Here is an 18,402-nt window from a genome sequence, read left to right on the forward strand (position 1 = left end):
GAACATTTGTACAAAAAAAAAAAAAGAATAAATCAAATCCAGCAATATTTTTAAAAGTTCATATATCACAACAAAATCCCAAGAATGCAAGACTAACCCAACATTCAAAAATCAGTGTAATTCATTATATAAACAAACTGAAGAAAACCATATAATCATGTCAGAAATCCTACAAATTATCATCCATTTACGATAAAAACTCTCAGAAAATTAGGATTAGAGAGGGCTTTCCTCAATTTGATGAAGATTATCTATAAAAACACCCCTATAGCTACCATTATACCTAGTGGTGAAAACTGTATGCTTTTTCTTTGAGATCAGGACAAAGGCAAGGATGACTTCTCTATTTAACTTGGATTCAACATCCTAATGAAGTCCTAGTTAGTGCAAAAAGGCAAGAAAAAGAAACAGAAGGCATAAGACTGGAGAAATAACAGAACAATCTCAATTTGCAGATACCATTATTTGTGTAGAACATCCCAAAAATCTTTTTAAAATTCTAGAACCAGTAAGTTAATCTAGCATGATGATGGGATAAAAGGCCCATATGTAAAAATCAATTGTATCTCTCTAGATTAGTAATGAAAAATTGAAATTCAGAGTAAAGAAACAACATAATTTACAACAACACCAAAAAATTAAATTCCTAGGTATAAGTTTAGCAAAATATGTGAAGAATATTTATAACAATAGATATAAACACTGATCAAAGAAAGCTGAGAGAGAAAGAAAGATCACATCATGGATTGGCAAGTTTAATTCCTACAAAGTCAGTTCTCTCAAATAAGACCCACACATTCAACACAATATCAGTTAAAATCCCAAAGAGTTTTCTAAAATAGATTTCAATAAGCTTATTCTAAAATTTATATGACAAGTCAAAAGAACTAGGATAGTCAAAACAATTCTGGAAATAAAAAAAGTTGGAGGGTTTACACTACATGATTTCAAGACTTATTATAAAGCCACAGTAATAAATACAGTGAGCTATTGGCAAAACAGTAGAGTCATGGGTCAATAGAAGAGAATAGAGGCCAGAAATAGATTCACACAAAATGCAGTCAATTATTTGTTGTGGGGTTTTTGTTTTGTTTGTTTTGTTTTGATTTTTACAAAGTTATGAAGGCAATTCAATAGAGAAAAGACAATCTTCAACATATTGTACTGAAATAACTGGATGGTCACAAATAAGTAAATAAGTATTTTTTTTAAATAAATAAATAAACCTTAATCTATACCTTTTATACCTTACACAATATTTAATTCCAAACTGGTCACAGATTAAAATGTAAAGTGTAGAACTATAAAAAATACTAGGAAAAAAAAAAGAAAATCTGGCCTTAGATTGGTGAAAGAATTTTAAAATAAGACCTCATTTAAAAAAATTTTTTTTAAATTTTAAAAAATTATTGCATTGGTCTTTATTAAATTTAAAATGTTTCCTCTGGAAAAGACACTGATAAAGAATAAAACAATAAGCCACAGACTGGGTGGAAATATTTTCAAATCGTATTTCTGACCAAGAACTATAAAAACTCAACAGTAAGAAAACAAAAGATGGTATGTAAAGAATAAGTCATGAGGAGGAAAGGTACAACACAGGAATATAATCACTAGTATTGTAACACTGTCATACGGTGACAGATGGGAGCTACACTTGTGCTGGGCCTAGCACAAAACATAGACTTGTTGAATCACTATGGTGTACACCTGAAACTAACGTAGTATTGTGTGTCAGCTATACTTCAACAGAAAAATAAATAATAAAATAAAATATAATGCATAGTCTGCCAAAAATATGTATAACATTAAAAAAAGAAAATTAAAAATAAAACAATTTTAAAACAGGCAAAAGATCTGAACGGCACTTCACCAAATACATAGATATGTGTGTGTGTATACATATATATATGTATAAATACATATATATGTATGTAGCAAATATACATATGAAAAGATTCTTAGGATCATTAATCATTAAGGAATTCCAAGTTAAAACCACAAGATACCATTACATACTGATTAGAATAGCTAAAAATGTGTAAATGGCAATCTCAAATTCAAGTGAGACAGTGGAACTAGAACTAGAACTAACTAGAACTAACTAACTAGACTGGAACTCTAACATATTATTGGAAGTAATACAAACTGGTACAACCACTTCAGACAACTGCTTGGAAATTTCTTGTAAAATTAAGCATATCTGTCATGTGACACTGAAATCCCACACCTAAGTACATATTCAAGAGAAATGCAAATTTTTGTTCAAACAAGACTTTGTACATGTTTATAGTTAGCAGCTTCATTCACAATTACCAAAATTTGAAATAACCTAGATGTCCTTCAACTCGTGAGTGGGTAATCAAACTGCAATATATCCGTTCAGTAGAACACTATTCAGTAATAAAAAAGAACAACTGTTGATCCACACCACAACATAAATACATTTTAAATGCATTTTGCTAGGTGAAACAGACCAGACTCCAAAGATAGCATATTGTGTAATTCCTTTTATGTGATACTGTACAAAGGCCAAAAAAAAAAAAAAAAAAAAAAAGTGAGAGGAAAAGATTAGTGGTTTTAGGGATCAGTGAATACAGGGCAAGTGTTGAATATAAAGGAACCATACAAGGCTATTTTGGAGGTGATAAAACTACTCTGTATGGAGCTGAGGTGGTGGATACATAACTATACATTGATCAGAAACCTGTATGCGGCAAAGCTAATATCCTGAATAAATTCTGGTTTTAGTTTATAGCATTGTATCAAGATCAATATTCTAATTTTGAGTTGAAGAAGTTGGCTTTGGGATAAATGGGAATTCTCTGTACAACTTTTACAATTCAGTAAATCTAAAATTATCCTCAAATAAAACGTTTTTCTAAGGTAATTTTATATTAAACTGGGTATGCTAAGCTGAATAAGATTTCTCACACAATTAAATTGAACATATTAAAAAAAACTAATCTGGACATAGAAATTGTGTTTCACAAATGTAGTATAAACTATGTTCCCAAATAGGCTCTTAACATATTTCTAGTGTCTGAAAGTAAATGAGTCACCATCACTCTACCACTCTTCTTTGCAATTCTATTTAGCAGGACAACTCAATTCTACTTTTTGCACCCAGATTTTGTCTTTTTCTGATTTTATCAAGAATTATAACTGTTCTGTGTTTTTTATGCCTTCAATTGTGTGGTAGAAGCTCTCACAATTTCACAAATGGTTGCATCATTAAATATTTTGACTTTAGATCAGCATTTCTTAAAGTACACCTTAGGACGAAACTGTGTTTATCTAACATTGTACTTTCTGATGAAGCTGAAATATTTCCCTAGTCCTTCTCTCTTCTGTGTTATCATTCCCAAGAAATTTCTTAGTATGTCTTTTACCATTTTCTCACCATTCCATTTGCATTCTTTGTTAGTATTGTTGAGCTCCTGGGAACCAAGACTCATAGTCCGGTGTACTAATCAGCATGAATTCTAAATAGGCAGAAAATGAAATTGTGATTTTAATTGTAAAATACAAGTTTGATCGCTGATCTGAAAGCTAACCTGACCTCAGAGAAATATTTGGAGGGTAGTAGGGCAGATAAGAATGGTATTGTAATCTCTTAAATTGAAGAACAGAAGGGAGCAAGGGTTCATTGTGAGTAAAGAACCATTTTGATCACTGATGGCCCATGTGTCTATATGTATCTGCTGAATTAATTTGTTGTTGTTTTATCAGAATCAGAACCATTGTGGGGATTCACTGTTGATGAACCACTACCTTGGAGCATCTTGAATTTGACAGATTATTAAATCACTACCTGTTCTATTGTCTTTTAGTTATGGATAAACATTTATAATTTCCAATTTTATATGAGGGACATTTAAGAATTAAAACTACCAGTGCTATAGCACCCAATGTAAAACAGATGTAAGACTTTGAGAATTAGGTACTAGTATCAGCACAATTAATTTCATGCTCTGATAATAGAGAATGCACCTCTTTAATTAGATGAGAAACTAACAAAAATGGAAACAACATAATTCATAGTATCTAAGCATACATTTCCAATATAAAGAGAATCAAAATAAGTATTAACTACTTGGAAATGATGAAATTCTTTTTTAAACCACAGATGGTTCAAAGAAAAAACTCAAAACCAAAATTATGGACTTTTTTTTTTTTTTTTCAAAGTAAGCTCTGTACCTATTGTGGGGCTTGAACTCATGACTCCAAAATTAAGAGTCACATGCTCTACCAACTGAATCAGCCAGGCATCCAGAATATTTAGATAATAATGATTACTATTAAACACAATAGAATTCAAGTCACTTCTGATTTTAGCTCCTACATGTAAAGAGGTTAGAAGTCATGAAAACAAGAAAAAACTGAAAACCAATGACTTCTAGATCCATCAGGGAACTGAGGTCACAGGGCAAACTGCCACCCCAAAACCTGGATAGATGAGGAGATATCAAGAATTAAACAGAGATCCGCTTACCAGAAGCAGAAGATGCAGGAGCCAATTACTATCAGGAACACTTAAATAGTAATTTTGATGTGTTCTTGGACACTGAGTATAGACTTATAAGAAATTCTGAGGGGCCCAATCTTCATGGAACCAACATACTTTCTTAAATATTACCTCCAGGAAGTTCATCATGTTCTTACAGTGATGATCAGAGAAAAAACCCTTGTGTGTTAGTCAGAGAGTAGGGGAAAGTAACCATTTACAAATATGCCCAGAACATTCTCCACAATAAAAGCCTGCCCTGCAGAGGAAACTACTTTACCAGAGACTTAACTGACTCATATGTGATATAAATTTAAGAATTATCACACAGAGTATTTAAAGCAACTACAATTAACATAATAAAGGCTTGAATTTAAAAAAAGAAGTAGACTACATGCAAGAACAGATGGTTAATGTAAGCCAAGAAATACAAATTCTAAGAAAGAATAAAAGATAAATGCTAGAAAGTAAAAATACTCTAACAGAAGTGAAGAATGCCTTTGATGGTCCCTCTGATAGACTAGACACAGTGAGGTAAAAAATCAGTGAGTTTGGAAAAAATGTCAATAGAAACTTCCCAAGCTAAAATACATAGAAGAAAAAATAATTTTTAAAAAATCTGTGGAGCAATTACTAATGGAGCAACATGCAAGTAATGGGAATGCTAGCAGAAGAAGAAAGAGAGAAGGAATACAAGAAATATTTAAAATAATAATAGCTGAGAATTTTTCAAAATTAATGACAAACACCAAACTATAAACCTAGGAAACTTAGAGAACAGTGGCCAGGGTAAACATTCAAAATTCTACAAGGAGGCACATCATATTTAAACTATAGAAAAGCAAAGGCAAAAAAAAAAAAAAAATCTCAAAAGAAATCTGAAGGTAAATAAATAAATACATACATACATATATACATACATAATAAAAACACTTTGTCTATTTAAAAGTAAAGATAAGTTATATCAGAATTCTCATAAGAAACCACAAAAACATAAAGAGAGTGGAGTGAAATATTTAAAGAGTGGAAAGAAAAAAAAATCCTTACCAACCTAGATTTCTGTACCTGGCAAAATTATCCTTCAAAAGGATATAAGAAATCCATTTCTGAAGAAGAAATAAACTCTCTCAGACAAATGAAAACACAAGGAATTTTTGTCTTGAAAGAAATGTTAAAAGAAGCTCTTCACAGAAAAGGGAAATTATATAAAAACTTAGACCTACAGAAAGGAAGAGTGAGTAAATGAACATATAATAAAATTTTTTATTTTCCTACTTTTTGTTGAGCTAATAAATAACTGTTCTGAGCAATAATAGCAACAATGTGTTGGGTGATTGTGGCTTATGGATAAATGAAATAAATGACAACAATGTTATAAGAGATGAGAAAGAGTAATTGGGACTGCTCAGTTATAAGATACATTATACTACCCGTGAAACATTATAGTATTATATAAGAACGGATTTAGATTTGTTCTTAATGGTTGCCCTGGTATGTGTGATATACTTTTACAAATAATAAACAGATTGAGAAGAAATTAAATTTTCTTTGCTCACAGATCCCCAAGGAGCTGACAAAAAAAATTCTAAAACTAATAAGTGATAACAGCAAGGTTGCTTACATTTACATTCTTACTGACAATGAACTTAGGTATAAATCTTAAAACATACAAGACTTAGCTATAAATCTTAAAATATACAAGACTTAGGTATAAATCTTAGGTATAAATCTTAAAATATACAAGATCTATATGAGGAAACCTACAAAATTCTGACAAAAGAAATCAAAGAAGATCTAAACAAGTGGAGAGCTGTTCCATGTTCTCGAATAGGAAGACTCACTATTGCTAAGATGTCAGTTTTTCCCACTGTGATCTATAGATTCAATACGACCTCAAGTAAAATTCCACCAAGTTATTCTGTGACTATTAGCAAACCAATTCTAAAGTTTATATGGAAAATCAAAAGACTGAGAATTGCCAACACAATGCTGAAGAAAAATGTCAGAGAACTGGTTTTATCTGACTTCAATATATCCTACAAAGCTATAATAATCAAGACAATGTGGTATTAGTATAAGATGAGATAAATTTCATCAATGAAACAGACAAAAGAGCCCAGAAATAAACCTACACGTATGTAGTCAACTGATCTTTGACAAAGGAACAAAGATAATTCAGTGAATGCTGCTAGAACAACTGAACAGTCCTGTGCAAAACCATGAATCTTTATACCTTTTATAAAAATGAACTCAAAATGGGTCACAGACCTAAATGTAAAACACAAATCTATAAAAATTCCAGAAGGCAAGATAAAAAGAGACCTTGGGTTTGGTGATGAGTTTTAAATACAATACTAAAAGCATAATTATCATTAAAGAAAAAATTGATAAGGGGAACTTTATTAAAACTAAAAATATCTGCTCTGTAAAAATATTGTTAATAGAATACAAAGGTAAGCCACGGACTAGGAGACAGCATTCACAGAGCACATATCTGATACGGGATTTGTACTCAGAATACACAGAGAACGTTTAAAAGTGAACAATAAGACAACTTACTCCCCAATTTAAAATTTGCAAAAGATGTGAATAGGCACCTCACCAGAGAAGATATACAAATAAGAAGTAAAAATATGAAAAGATGTTCAACGTCATATGTCATTAGGTGATTGTAAATTAGAACAATGAGATACTGTTATACATAATGGCTAAAATCCAAAACAAAATAAAACAACAACAAAAAAAAACTCTGACAATGCCTTGACAAGGATGCATAGCAACTGAGACTCTTACTCAGTTGAGTTGATCGTACTATATGATTTCTATTATATGACTGTCTGCAAAAGGAAAAACTATGGAGACATAGTGGTATTGTGATTGCCAGGAATTCAGTGATTGCCAGGAATTCAGGACAGGGCAGGGTGATTAGGTGGAGGACTGAGGATTTTTTTTTTTAAGATTTTATTTATTTATTTGACAGACAGAGACCACAAGTAGGCAGAGAGGCAGGCAGAGAGAAAGAGGAAAGGAAGCAGGCTCCCTGCTGAGCAGAGAACCAGATGTGGGACGCGATCCCAGGACCCTGGGATCATGACCTAGACCAAAGGCAGAGGCTTTAACCCACTGAACCACCCAGGCGCCCCAAGACTGAGGATTTTTAGGGCAGTGAAACTATGCTGTATGATACTGTACTGATATATACATGATATTATGCATTCATTAAAATCTATAGAATGGCACAACACAAAGAATGTGTTTAGTGTAAACTGAGGACTTTGGTTAATGATAATGGATCAACATTGTTTCATTAATTACAAATATGCCACTCTGAGGCAAGATGCGAATAATAGGGGAAGCTGTTAAGAAGCATAAGGGTTAAATGGGACATCTCTGTATGAACTATTTAATTTTTCTGTCAGTCTAAAACTATTCCATAAAATGAAGTGTATATATATATATATATATATATATATATATATATATACACACACACACATATATATAAAGTTAAGCACTGGCATCAACAAATTGCAAATTAACACCATCGTGAGGCACCCCCAGACTCCATTTGAATGGCTAAAATTCTAAAGATTAACAATAACAAGTGTAGTCAAGGATGTAGAGCAAATGGGAATCTCATACATCGCTGATGGGAACATAAAATGATGTAACTATTTGGGGAAACAATTTGGCAGTTTCTTGTAATGTTAAATATATGCCATATAACCCAGAATTTCTACTACTAGGTATTTACCTCAGAGAACTAAAAATATATACCCACTCAAAGACTTGTACAGATGTTCATAACAGCTTTATATCTAATAGCTGAAATGTATGCTTTAATTCCTCTTTAATTACTTTCAACAGTATGTTGCTTCACTTAATAGTACCCATGAACTGACATTTTGGAGAAGAAAGAAACTTTTTTCCGACAGGAGAGGAAGTGATCCAGCCAGAGCAGGAGGTATCCACAGGAGCTGAGAGAGATTTTTAGGAAGTGGGTTGGAGGCTTTCTGATGAGAATATAAGCCTTTTGAAATTTTGGGTGGGCTCTGTATTAGTTTCCTAGGGCTATGGTAACAAAGTACCTATTATAGACAGGGGAGCTTAAACAACGGAAATTGACTGTTATAGTCTGGAGGCAAGAAGTTAGAAATTAAGATGTTGGCAGGGTTGGTGCCAACTGAAGTCTGCCAGGGAGAATCTGTCCCAGGCCTCTCTCCTTCGCTTGTAGATGGTCATTTTTCTCTCTGGGTCTATTCACATCATCTTCCATCTGTGTGTCTCTGTGACTAAATTTCAGCCTTTTATGAAGAAGCCAGTCATATAGGATTACAGTCCACCCTAATGACCTCATTTTAAGGTGATTACTTCTATAAAGACCCTACCTCTAAGGGAGGTCACATTCTGAGGTACTGGGGGTTAGGATTCCAACATATGAATTTGGGGGCTGCAATTCAACCCATTATGGCTTGAAACATTTCTTTTTAAGGTAATGGAGAGGGTAATCAAATAATATAAGCATGGTCCTTGGCTTCTGAAGACTTGAGGACATCTGTGTTACCTCAAATTCAGATTAAGTGGACCAAGGACCCATGCGATATTTTGCCCTGCTCCTTTGGAATATTGAGCCCAACTCAAATTTGAGTTTGATTTCCCAAGTTAAGTGTTGGTGTTTCACTACTGCTCTTTAATTCTTATGGAGAAAGAAATGAAACTTGGCTTTCCTGTTGAGTCTTTTCTGCTTGATTTTCAATTCTTCTCCATCTTAAAAATTTTGGTAGAATACACATAACATTAAATTTACTACCTTAACCATTTTTAAGTGTACACTTCAGTGGTACTGAAGACATCTATATTTTTGTGCACCCACCACTATCCATCCCCAGATCTCTTCTCATCTTGCAATACTGAATATTTGTCCCTGTTAAACAATAACTTCCAATGACCCTCTCCCCCAAACCCCTGGTAACCACTATTCTTTGTTTCAATTGCCCCTTTCCCCCCATACCCTAGGCTCTGGTAAACACCATTCTATTCTCTGTTACTATGAGTTGGATGGGGCTTTTTGTTTTGGTTTTCTTTTTTTAGTTTGTGTGTGTGTGTGTGATTTGTTTTTTAAGATTCCATGTATAAGTCAAATCATGCAATATTATCCTTCTGTGTATGGCTTGCTTCACTTATTGTATATCCTCCAGCTTCCTATACACTGTCAAAAATGTCAGCATTTCCTTCTTTTTTTAGGCTGAATAAATCTCCATTGTGTGGAGATAGATATATATATACACATATATATCTGGATATATATGCCACACAATGGAGTATTTTATATATATACACACCACATTTTCTTTATCCACTTATCTGTGGATAGACATTTAGCTTATTTCCCTGTCTTGCCTGTAGTGAATAATGCGGCCGTGAACATGGGTACGTGAAGCTGCTCATTCTTTGATCTCATTTCCTCTGGATACGTACTCTCATGGGACTGCTTGATCTGCTTTGCATAAGCTTGTCTCAACAACACCGAGACTATAGATGCTGTCATCTTCTTGCAGTACAGGAAAATGAAGCTTTGTCTCTTGCCCAAATTGTTCAAGCTGTTATTAAGTTACAGATAAAAAGATTAAACCCAGGCGCTTCTGGCTCCAGTGCGCATGCTCTTCCCGTAGCATGGAGCTACTTCACACAGGCAAGCGAAGTATGTAAGTGGAACAAGTTTTACGGTGGCTCCTCCCGGTTTATGTACATACAGCTATGTTAGCTGATAGAAGCCAGGATGCATCTAAACAAAAAGTGGAGAAAAGAGGGCATTAGAAAAGAAGTGGGTTGGGGGAGATTGGAGGGGGAGATGAACTCTGAGAGACTGTGGACTCTGAGAAACAATCTGAGGGTTTAGGAGGGGCGGGGGGTGGGAGGTTGGGGGAGCCAGGTGGTGGGTATTGTGGAGGGCACGCATTGCATGGAGCACAGGGTGCGGTGCATAAACAATGAATTCTGGAACACTGAAGAGAAATTTTAAAAATAACAAAAATTAAAAAAATAAAAGATCTCCAGGTAACTCCAAGAACTTAGAAAAGCGATGGGGGGTGGGGTGGTTGTATTACCTGAACCCGTAGGTCAGGATTGTAGGGATGGATGCGATTCGTCCCTCAAGGTAGCGAAACAGAGAAAGCATGTTTCAGCCGTTGGAAAGAGGCTAGCACTCAGCGTTAATAGAGGGGTACGTGAGGCGCCCCCTTAAGAATCTCGGGGAGACATGCCCTTTTTGATAGGACAAACGGAAGTTTCCTCAGTTTTCAGTACAGTGAAATCCAGCATCAAGCTCCTCACTGGGGATCAGCTTGCTGTCCCGGCGCCTTTGACACAGCGCGGGGGGCTGACACGCCATTTGGAGGAGAGAGTAAAAGAAGCCATTGATAAGTGATGTGGCACCAGGGGTCATGATAAGATGTTGTAACCTGGTGTTATTGAAACAGATAATTAAGGAGAGTGTAGTGGCATATTTCTCATCACCAGGGCATCCGATTTCATTTCACTGATCTAAGTTTCTTGGAGGGAAAGAAAAAAGCTTTGCAGTAGCTCCCCTTCACGGTGCCCTTGGGGAATAACAATGGTCCAGGTCACATCTCCACAATGAAGGGAGCTCCGTGGGCTGAAGCACAGCACTAATGAGCCCGGGTCAAGAGGTCACTCCTCATTGGAGGAGGGAGGGCCTTTAGCCACACTCTGCTCCTGGCGACAGATGGGGCCCTAACCTCATTCCTCTTTCATCTCACACGTGGGGTGAGGGGGAGGGTTTGGGGCCACAAGAGGACCAATTCATAGTAATTTTCAGTGACTTGGTGAATAAACTCTTCCATTGGAGATGATACTGCATCCCTAGATGTATTTTGAACACCCCATCTTCCTTGCTGAAATTCGTATAAATCAAGGATCACTTGACTGGTTTTCAAGCGAGTCCCTGCTTTCAAATGCCCCCTGTAAGCTTCCAGTGAAAGGGCAAGAATCCTAATTCAGTCCCTCACCTATTTCCATTGGTGCTGAACTCTGTTAAGACGCTAGGATTACTTGCTGGTGCAAAGAACCTTACAGAGCATTCAGTTGTGTCGTCAACCATCAGCGTATGGGGAGACCCTGTTCTTGAGTGTTGTGTGATGGAATATGGATTTCATGCTGGTCGCACGGCTGGACGACCTCCAGGAAGAAATGGGCACATGCCTCTTTGGAAATATTTTGTACTTTTAAATATTTTTGTTGTATTCAAAGGAGCCCTGGAAACGTTATGTGAAGTCCAGATACCAGAGGATTTTTCCTGCTCTACTTTCCAGAAGTCATAAAGAATCACACCTGCACTTCAAACACTATCTGAGCTCTGTGCCTCTTAGAGAAATGATGTATGAGGTAGAAAAATTATAGAAGAGATGCTGAGAAATAAACGTGACCATTTACACGTTATATATATTAAGCTCATTAACTGTTCAAACCAGTATTTTGCTATTAAAATTTGTTGGAGATTCAGAGGGCACATTACAAACACTTTGGGGAAAATTTAGACAAAACTAATTAGGGAGGGAAGTTATGTAGGAAAGATGAAGTTCTACTGTTTTCTCGTTTTTTCAAATATGTTTTTTAACTGTCCTTCCAAAAGTTGGCAAATTTCCATTAGGAAATAGAAAATTTCCCTTTCACTCCATGAAAGAGTGGTCTGGAATTCAGAAGTGCACTGAATCCTGGATTGTAATGAAGGTGAAATTTCTGATTATCTTCTATTTCGATAAGTACTAAAAAATAAAATAAACTTATAGTATTAAATCTGCCAATGTGAAGGACCAAGTGAAAAAATTCGAAATACTGTGCAATAGCCTTGATTTTAAATTATGGAAAATTAGACTAATGTGGGGATGTTTCACGAGTTAAGAGTGCAAACTATGGATTTGTGAGAAATAGTCCTAAAGGCACACAAAGCTTTGGGGCTAGCACAGTGCTTTCCTCTACCTAATTCTTTTCTTTCGTGAATTTAAAAATGTTCAACAGGTGTTACAGAATTATACCTATCTACGAACTACACATTGTTTTAAAATCGAATTTTCAGAATCCCTGACGAAGACCAAGAGTGAGAGTAAGTGCCTGCCCAAAGGCTTAGTGAAAGGGTGGCACTGATTAATTGTTGGTTATCCGCCGAATAATTACCTTAATTGAATACACCGCTTTTTAATTGACAGTCACTTCTAATAATTTAAGTTTCAAGGAAAAGACAGCTTCCTTTAAATCCTTAAAGATGTGTCACGTCTTAAAGGCACATTTTCAAAGTATTTACCCTTTCCATGTGTCAGAGCCCCTGGTGTTTTCTGGAATGGTCTTACTGTGATATTTAACTACTCTGAATATATGACACTCAGTCTTTGTGAAAAATTGTGATTCTTATCAACGAAGAGGCCATTAAATGCTGTCATTTGGAACCCAGATGGATCAGGGATAGTATCGCGCTCCAGCAATCGCTGTCTTTTCCAACTGGGAAGCAGATAACAGAAACCGGACTGCGTGAGGCACAATAGCCTGACGTGATTAGAAATCAGGCAGACTCTGGCTTCTCTGGAGCTGTACTCCCCCACAGGCTGAATTATAGCTCTCCTACCAGTCCCACGGCGCTGAATGATGTCATGGGATCTGCAGTTCAGCGAGATGAAAGGGATAAAGCAGAACCCGCTGGCACTAGGCAAAGCTTCCAACACACAATCCACAACACAGCTTGGGAACCGAAAAAGCTACAGATCCAGCCACTCAGCCCAGGCTTGGGAGAGCCACCGGTATTGCCTGGTTGCAAAGGGGAAGAGGAAAAAGAAAGAGAGAGAGAGAGAGAGAGAGGAAAACAACGTGATCCGTGTTAAACAAAAGAATTTGTGGACTAGGAGGCGGGAGGGTGACTACCTGCCGAAAGCGAACTTTCTTGATATCCGTGCATATATATAAACTTTGCTCTGCCTTTGATGTTCTGCAACTGATCACCGATCAGATTACGGGCATTTCATCTCCCTGCTCCTCTGCCTTTGATCTGCATGGTTAATTTTATTTTCCTGGATTTGAAGTTTCGTCTGGGCTTGTGCTGACATACATTTTTGGGACGGTGGAAGCATTTGGCGTAGAAGCGCTGCCAAGGAGAAACTAAGCTGCGGAAAGGGTGAGTACTGGAAAGAGTTCAGCACGTTGCAGGTACAGCATTTTATGTTGTGTGGAGCTTTCACTTCACTTCTCCTGTGTGTTCTAAGAAAAAGACGGGTTTAATCAATTAAAAGCAGGCATTTTTCTACTCGAGAGTTGCATTCATTATGTTGTATGCATGTGTCAGAGGAAATATGATTCTCAAAGCCATTTGAATAGTTCATACAAGAGGGTTTGCAATCTGTCATGTAAATTTTACTTGGAAATGAGTTGTTCAAGCAGGAGAAAGCTGAGTGCTAACTTTAGCACACAACCCGCCTTCAGAGCCTGAGATCTGCAAGCTATAATTGCTCTAAGTATTTACAGGTTACTTTATTTAGTAAACAGACAGTGGAACTTTACAGGCTGCCAATGCTTTCCTTGTTTTCTTACATAAAAGAGTATAGTGCATCGCTGGCAATGCTGTTCCTTTAGTTTATTTATTCTCCCACCTCCAAGATGTAAACCTATCAAATACATTTCCTTATGCAGTTTGCATCCTCAAGGGAATTACTGAAAAGGCATTCAAGTATGATTAAAGCCTTTTATGTGTAAAACTGAAGAATTTTAAAACAGGGAGCGTAAGTGGTGCCAAGTTTGGTTAAAAAAAATTTGCTAGTGATTTTTCTGTAACCTTTGGGAATAGCACAAGCCTTATTTACAGGAACATTCCCGACGTTAGTGTTCCTAAATTAACATTTACTTTAAATTTATAGTGACAGCTGTTGTAGTTAAAACTTGCCAACTGTTTATGAAAACTATCTGAGTAATCAAGAGTTACTATGCTACATATAGTTTTTAGTCACATTTTCACTTTAGTTTATACTCAACTTGGCAAAACCAAAATATATATCACGGTGCGGAACTTGAAAGTTCACTGTTCGGGTTTTTCTTTTTCTTTTTCTTTTTTTTATTTTGTCGACTCAATGATCACACACACATACAGAGAAATCTTTACACTGAGATGCAAGAATTTAATACAGTGGAAAAGTAAGAGCTCCGTGTTCACATTAGTTCACTTTAATGTTCTAATTTTAGGTTTATTTGGGTAGAATAATTATCATCACAATGGTCTATTTTATGCTAACTGAACCACAAAGAAATTATAAGTGATAAGACTAGTTATCCTCTAGTTTGAAATTCTGATGAAAAAGGAAAGGTCTAACGAGCCTCATTTCAAATGTAATTAATTTTTTCAGAGCCAATTAATTTAATTACATTCTAAGCTTTCCTCCAGATATTAGAAGGAGGGTAATTAGCACTGTTTGCTTAATTTTAAAACTTTGATAGCTATTAAGTGGAGATTATTTAAAACCGTTCTAAGCTGACTATATTTTAGAAATGTGTCAGTAAGAATTTAATCTAAAAGATTTAACTGTTGTTTTTAGTCATGCCAGGAGAGGCATTTAATTTTTGTTCTACTGACAATGTAACAAAGCATGTTCAAAATATCCTGAGGTATCAGTTTAGGTTGATTCTTTCATTTGTTTGCTTAAAAAATCCTCTTTAAATCACAAAAGCAGTATTAATGTTCACATTTCAATAAAGAAAATTAAGTTTCTTAAAGTAATGAGGGGAGAAGATGCCTGAAGAAACAACATGCTTAGGAATTTGATCACTTAGTTTAGATTTGGGATTTATGAAAATTGTAAATGATTGTTTATTCTGCTACCAGGTTCATTTTAACAGCTATAGAATCTCCTCAGCACAAAACAAAAGGGAGAATTAGCAATTATCTGATTAATTTAAGCTTTGTAGAAAACGAGCTTGGGCAAGTCAAGTCCTTGAAAATCCACTTCAGTGTCTGAATTAATTCAGCTAATTCTTTACTTCTTCTGTCTTGGTTGAGAAATGAAACAGATTGTATTTGATTTTAAAATAAAGATGGCTATTACTGAATGTACAGGTACAGTCTCAAAAAGCATTTCTTAATTAATTGCCTCATGATGATCTTGATTGTGACTTAAGTTGCTATACTCCATAATACTTCCATGAAGGAAACCCTTATGTCACAATTTTCAAAGCACTCTCCTATCTAATGCTTCAATGGTAGCTTTGTTACTGTAGAAGGTCCAAGTCTTCAAAAGACTTTTATTTCTAGTCCTGATTCTGTCACAGAGTTGCTATGTGACCTTAAGAAAGTCGCTTCACTACTCACTTTTCTCAACTCACGGAGGGAGTTGACTCTACCATTATGAAAGAAGCTGGGTAGAATTTTTAGAGCCATTTTACAGATGAGAAAACTGAGATTAGAGAAGAGTTAACCTGACTATCTGAACCAAGGCCCCATAGCTGGTTTTTCAAGTCCTAATCTAATGTTCTTTCTTGTTCACCGCACATAGTCTGTTTTCTAAAAACTGAACAATGAAACCAATGCGCTGTGTAGCTGAACAGGGAACAATATCAGTTCAAAAGATAAAGGTGGCCAGTTCCTACAGGAGTATATATATATACAAAATATATATATTTTTTCGTTTCCACAGTAGATATGTCAGTTAACTGGATTAGTCTGGTTATTTTCCAACTGTTCTTTTTGTTCTGTATCTCTAAGCAGTCTGAACACAATTACTGTTACACATAATGTACCAGAACATTTAAAAAAATTTTTTACCAAAAATTAATGTATCAATGCAACATGGAAATACAGAACTTTGTGTGTTTCTGCCTGGGTATACATGTATATACAAGTTTGGCATTATCTAGGCCATCTTTGTGTGTTTTCAAGGAATACATATTTTCTTAGAAGATGTCAATAGGGTCCCAGAGGAGTCTAATAGTTAATGAAAAGTTGTTATTCATTGAGGGAGATTCCCAGTGCGATTTTTGTGAGATTTCACTTCACAAATTTAATATGGTTCTTACATGATATGTGTTCCATACTACATTTGATCATGTTAAGAGTGCCATTAACTTTTTTTTCCTGGGGTAAAAAAAATTTTCATGCTTAGGAATTTGATCATTTAGTTTAGATTTGGGATTTGTTTTCTTTTGTTTCTCTTTTCCTGGGGGTGGGGGGAGGAATTTCTTGTGAATAAATTTGATTTATTTATGGACTATAAATTTTGAACATAGAATAAATTTTGATTTATTTATGGACTGTAAATTTTGAACATAGATGTCTTGAGACCAAATAGCTGTCCCTCGTGTCTTATTGTCCTCATAAAAGTTTCATCTGAAGCTTTACAAGTTATTATTTGGTAACATTCACTAATATTTATGAACTCACTAATAATTAATTAATTCACTAATGCTTACTGAATATTTGTATATCAGGAACTCTCACCATGTTTCTTAAAACATGATCTCATTTAAATTTATAATCACTGTTTGCATTCCCATTATACAGATGAGAAAAGTGAGTCTCAGAGAGGTTAAACACCATATGCAAGATCACGAAGCTAATTAAGTGACAGCACTAGACTACATCTGATTTCAAATCTTGGGTTCTTTTGTTCTAGGGGTGGGTAGTTAATTTTTTCCATTACAAGAATTTTATAGAGCCCAACTCGATTGTTAGCAAACATTAAAACAAAAATTTTGACCAAAAAGAGGGTTCTGTATTTTTTCTTTCTTTTGATATATTTTATGAGAGTTATTAGAAATTTTTATAGAGTTTTCCATCACCTAGCCTAGAATCTATAGCTATAAAGTATCTCAAGACAGAAATTCTTCTGCTGCTGCTTCACAACTAGACAGAACTCAAGCATTGGACATTGGCTTGGTCAGACTCTCTTCTCTATGATGGCAGAGCCAGACCAAGGCATCCTGAAAAAATTAATAATTTGGTGCCCCTTGAAAGAATGATCTTTATAATTTTGTACGCCCAATCTACAAAAATGGGCAATGAAAAGGAGGGCAGAAGGAGGATCCTTGGTAACTGTGCTTAATTTCCCCTCTACCATTATAAGGCATTCAGCTTTGGCTCTGGGGTTGTTCCTCAACCCACCCACTTGCTGGAATGACCCCTCAGAAGTTATCAAGTCTCCTGTCCTTAGATTGAGAGGTGGTTCAACACCATCCTTGGTGAGTTCAATCTTCTCTTTGATGAAAAGGAGGAGGGAGAGGTGAGGTGGGAAGGTAGAGCTTTCCATCGACTTTATCAAACCATTCCTTCACATAAACCACTCGCTGCAAGAGGTGTTCTGACAAATACAGCTTTCTCCATCCTCTTAAATGTCCCCAGTACTTGGGCAGGCCTAGCCTAGCAACAGGGGGTGCTGCCCAGCTAAACGGTTCCTTCATTAAGGCACACACAGAGAAGTCTGCCATATTTATAGGAAAGAGAGGAGGGAAGTCAAGGGTCCATTTCTTCTCCCATTAGAAACATGAAAAGTCTAGCCAGTGGGGGTGTCATAAACTCATGAAGATCAGTGCAAGTGCTATAACTTATAACAACTTTGTTCTATAAATGTCAGAAGTTTGACATTACATAAACTAAATAAATAAACCCTTTGGCCTTTTCATGTATATTGGTTTATGCACTAGTGGTATAGTAAGATTTTATTAAGATTAGGGAGCCTGGATTATTCCAGCTTTATTATTAACTTAGTGTGTGACCTTGAGCGAGTCATTCAAAGTCTGGGCCCAGCTCTACACTGAGAGTCTAGAATTGGCCACAGTGGGTATTGGGATAAGCATCTTGATTATTTTTTCCCTTATTTTCTTAACTATATTTGACAAACCTGATTAATAGT

At 35.6% G+C, this 18,402-nt stretch overlaps 1 protein-coding gene across 2 annotated transcripts in view; it reads left to right on the forward strand.

Annotated features, from left to right (window-relative positions):
- Window positions 1–13,127: 13,127 nt before the first annotated feature.
- Window positions 13,128–18,402, forward strand: part of TNFRSF19 (TNF receptor superfamily member 19) — a 90,737-nt gene continuing 85,462 nt past the window's right edge. Inside the window, exon 1 of one of the 2 annotated variants that reach the window (XM_082701496.1) lies at window positions 13,128–13,688. The gene's annotated coding sequence lies outside the window, so the exon portion shown is untranslated. The remainder of the gene's footprint in view (window positions 13,689–18,402) is intronic. The other variant, XM_082701495.1, reaches the window with a different exon arrangement.

The sequence above is a fragment of the Mustela nivalis genome (assembly GCF_964662115.1).
Source record: "Mustela nivalis genome assembly, chromosome: 15".
Lineage (NCBI taxonomy): Eukaryota > Metazoa > Chordata > Mammalia > Carnivora > Mustelidae > Mustela > Mustela nivalis.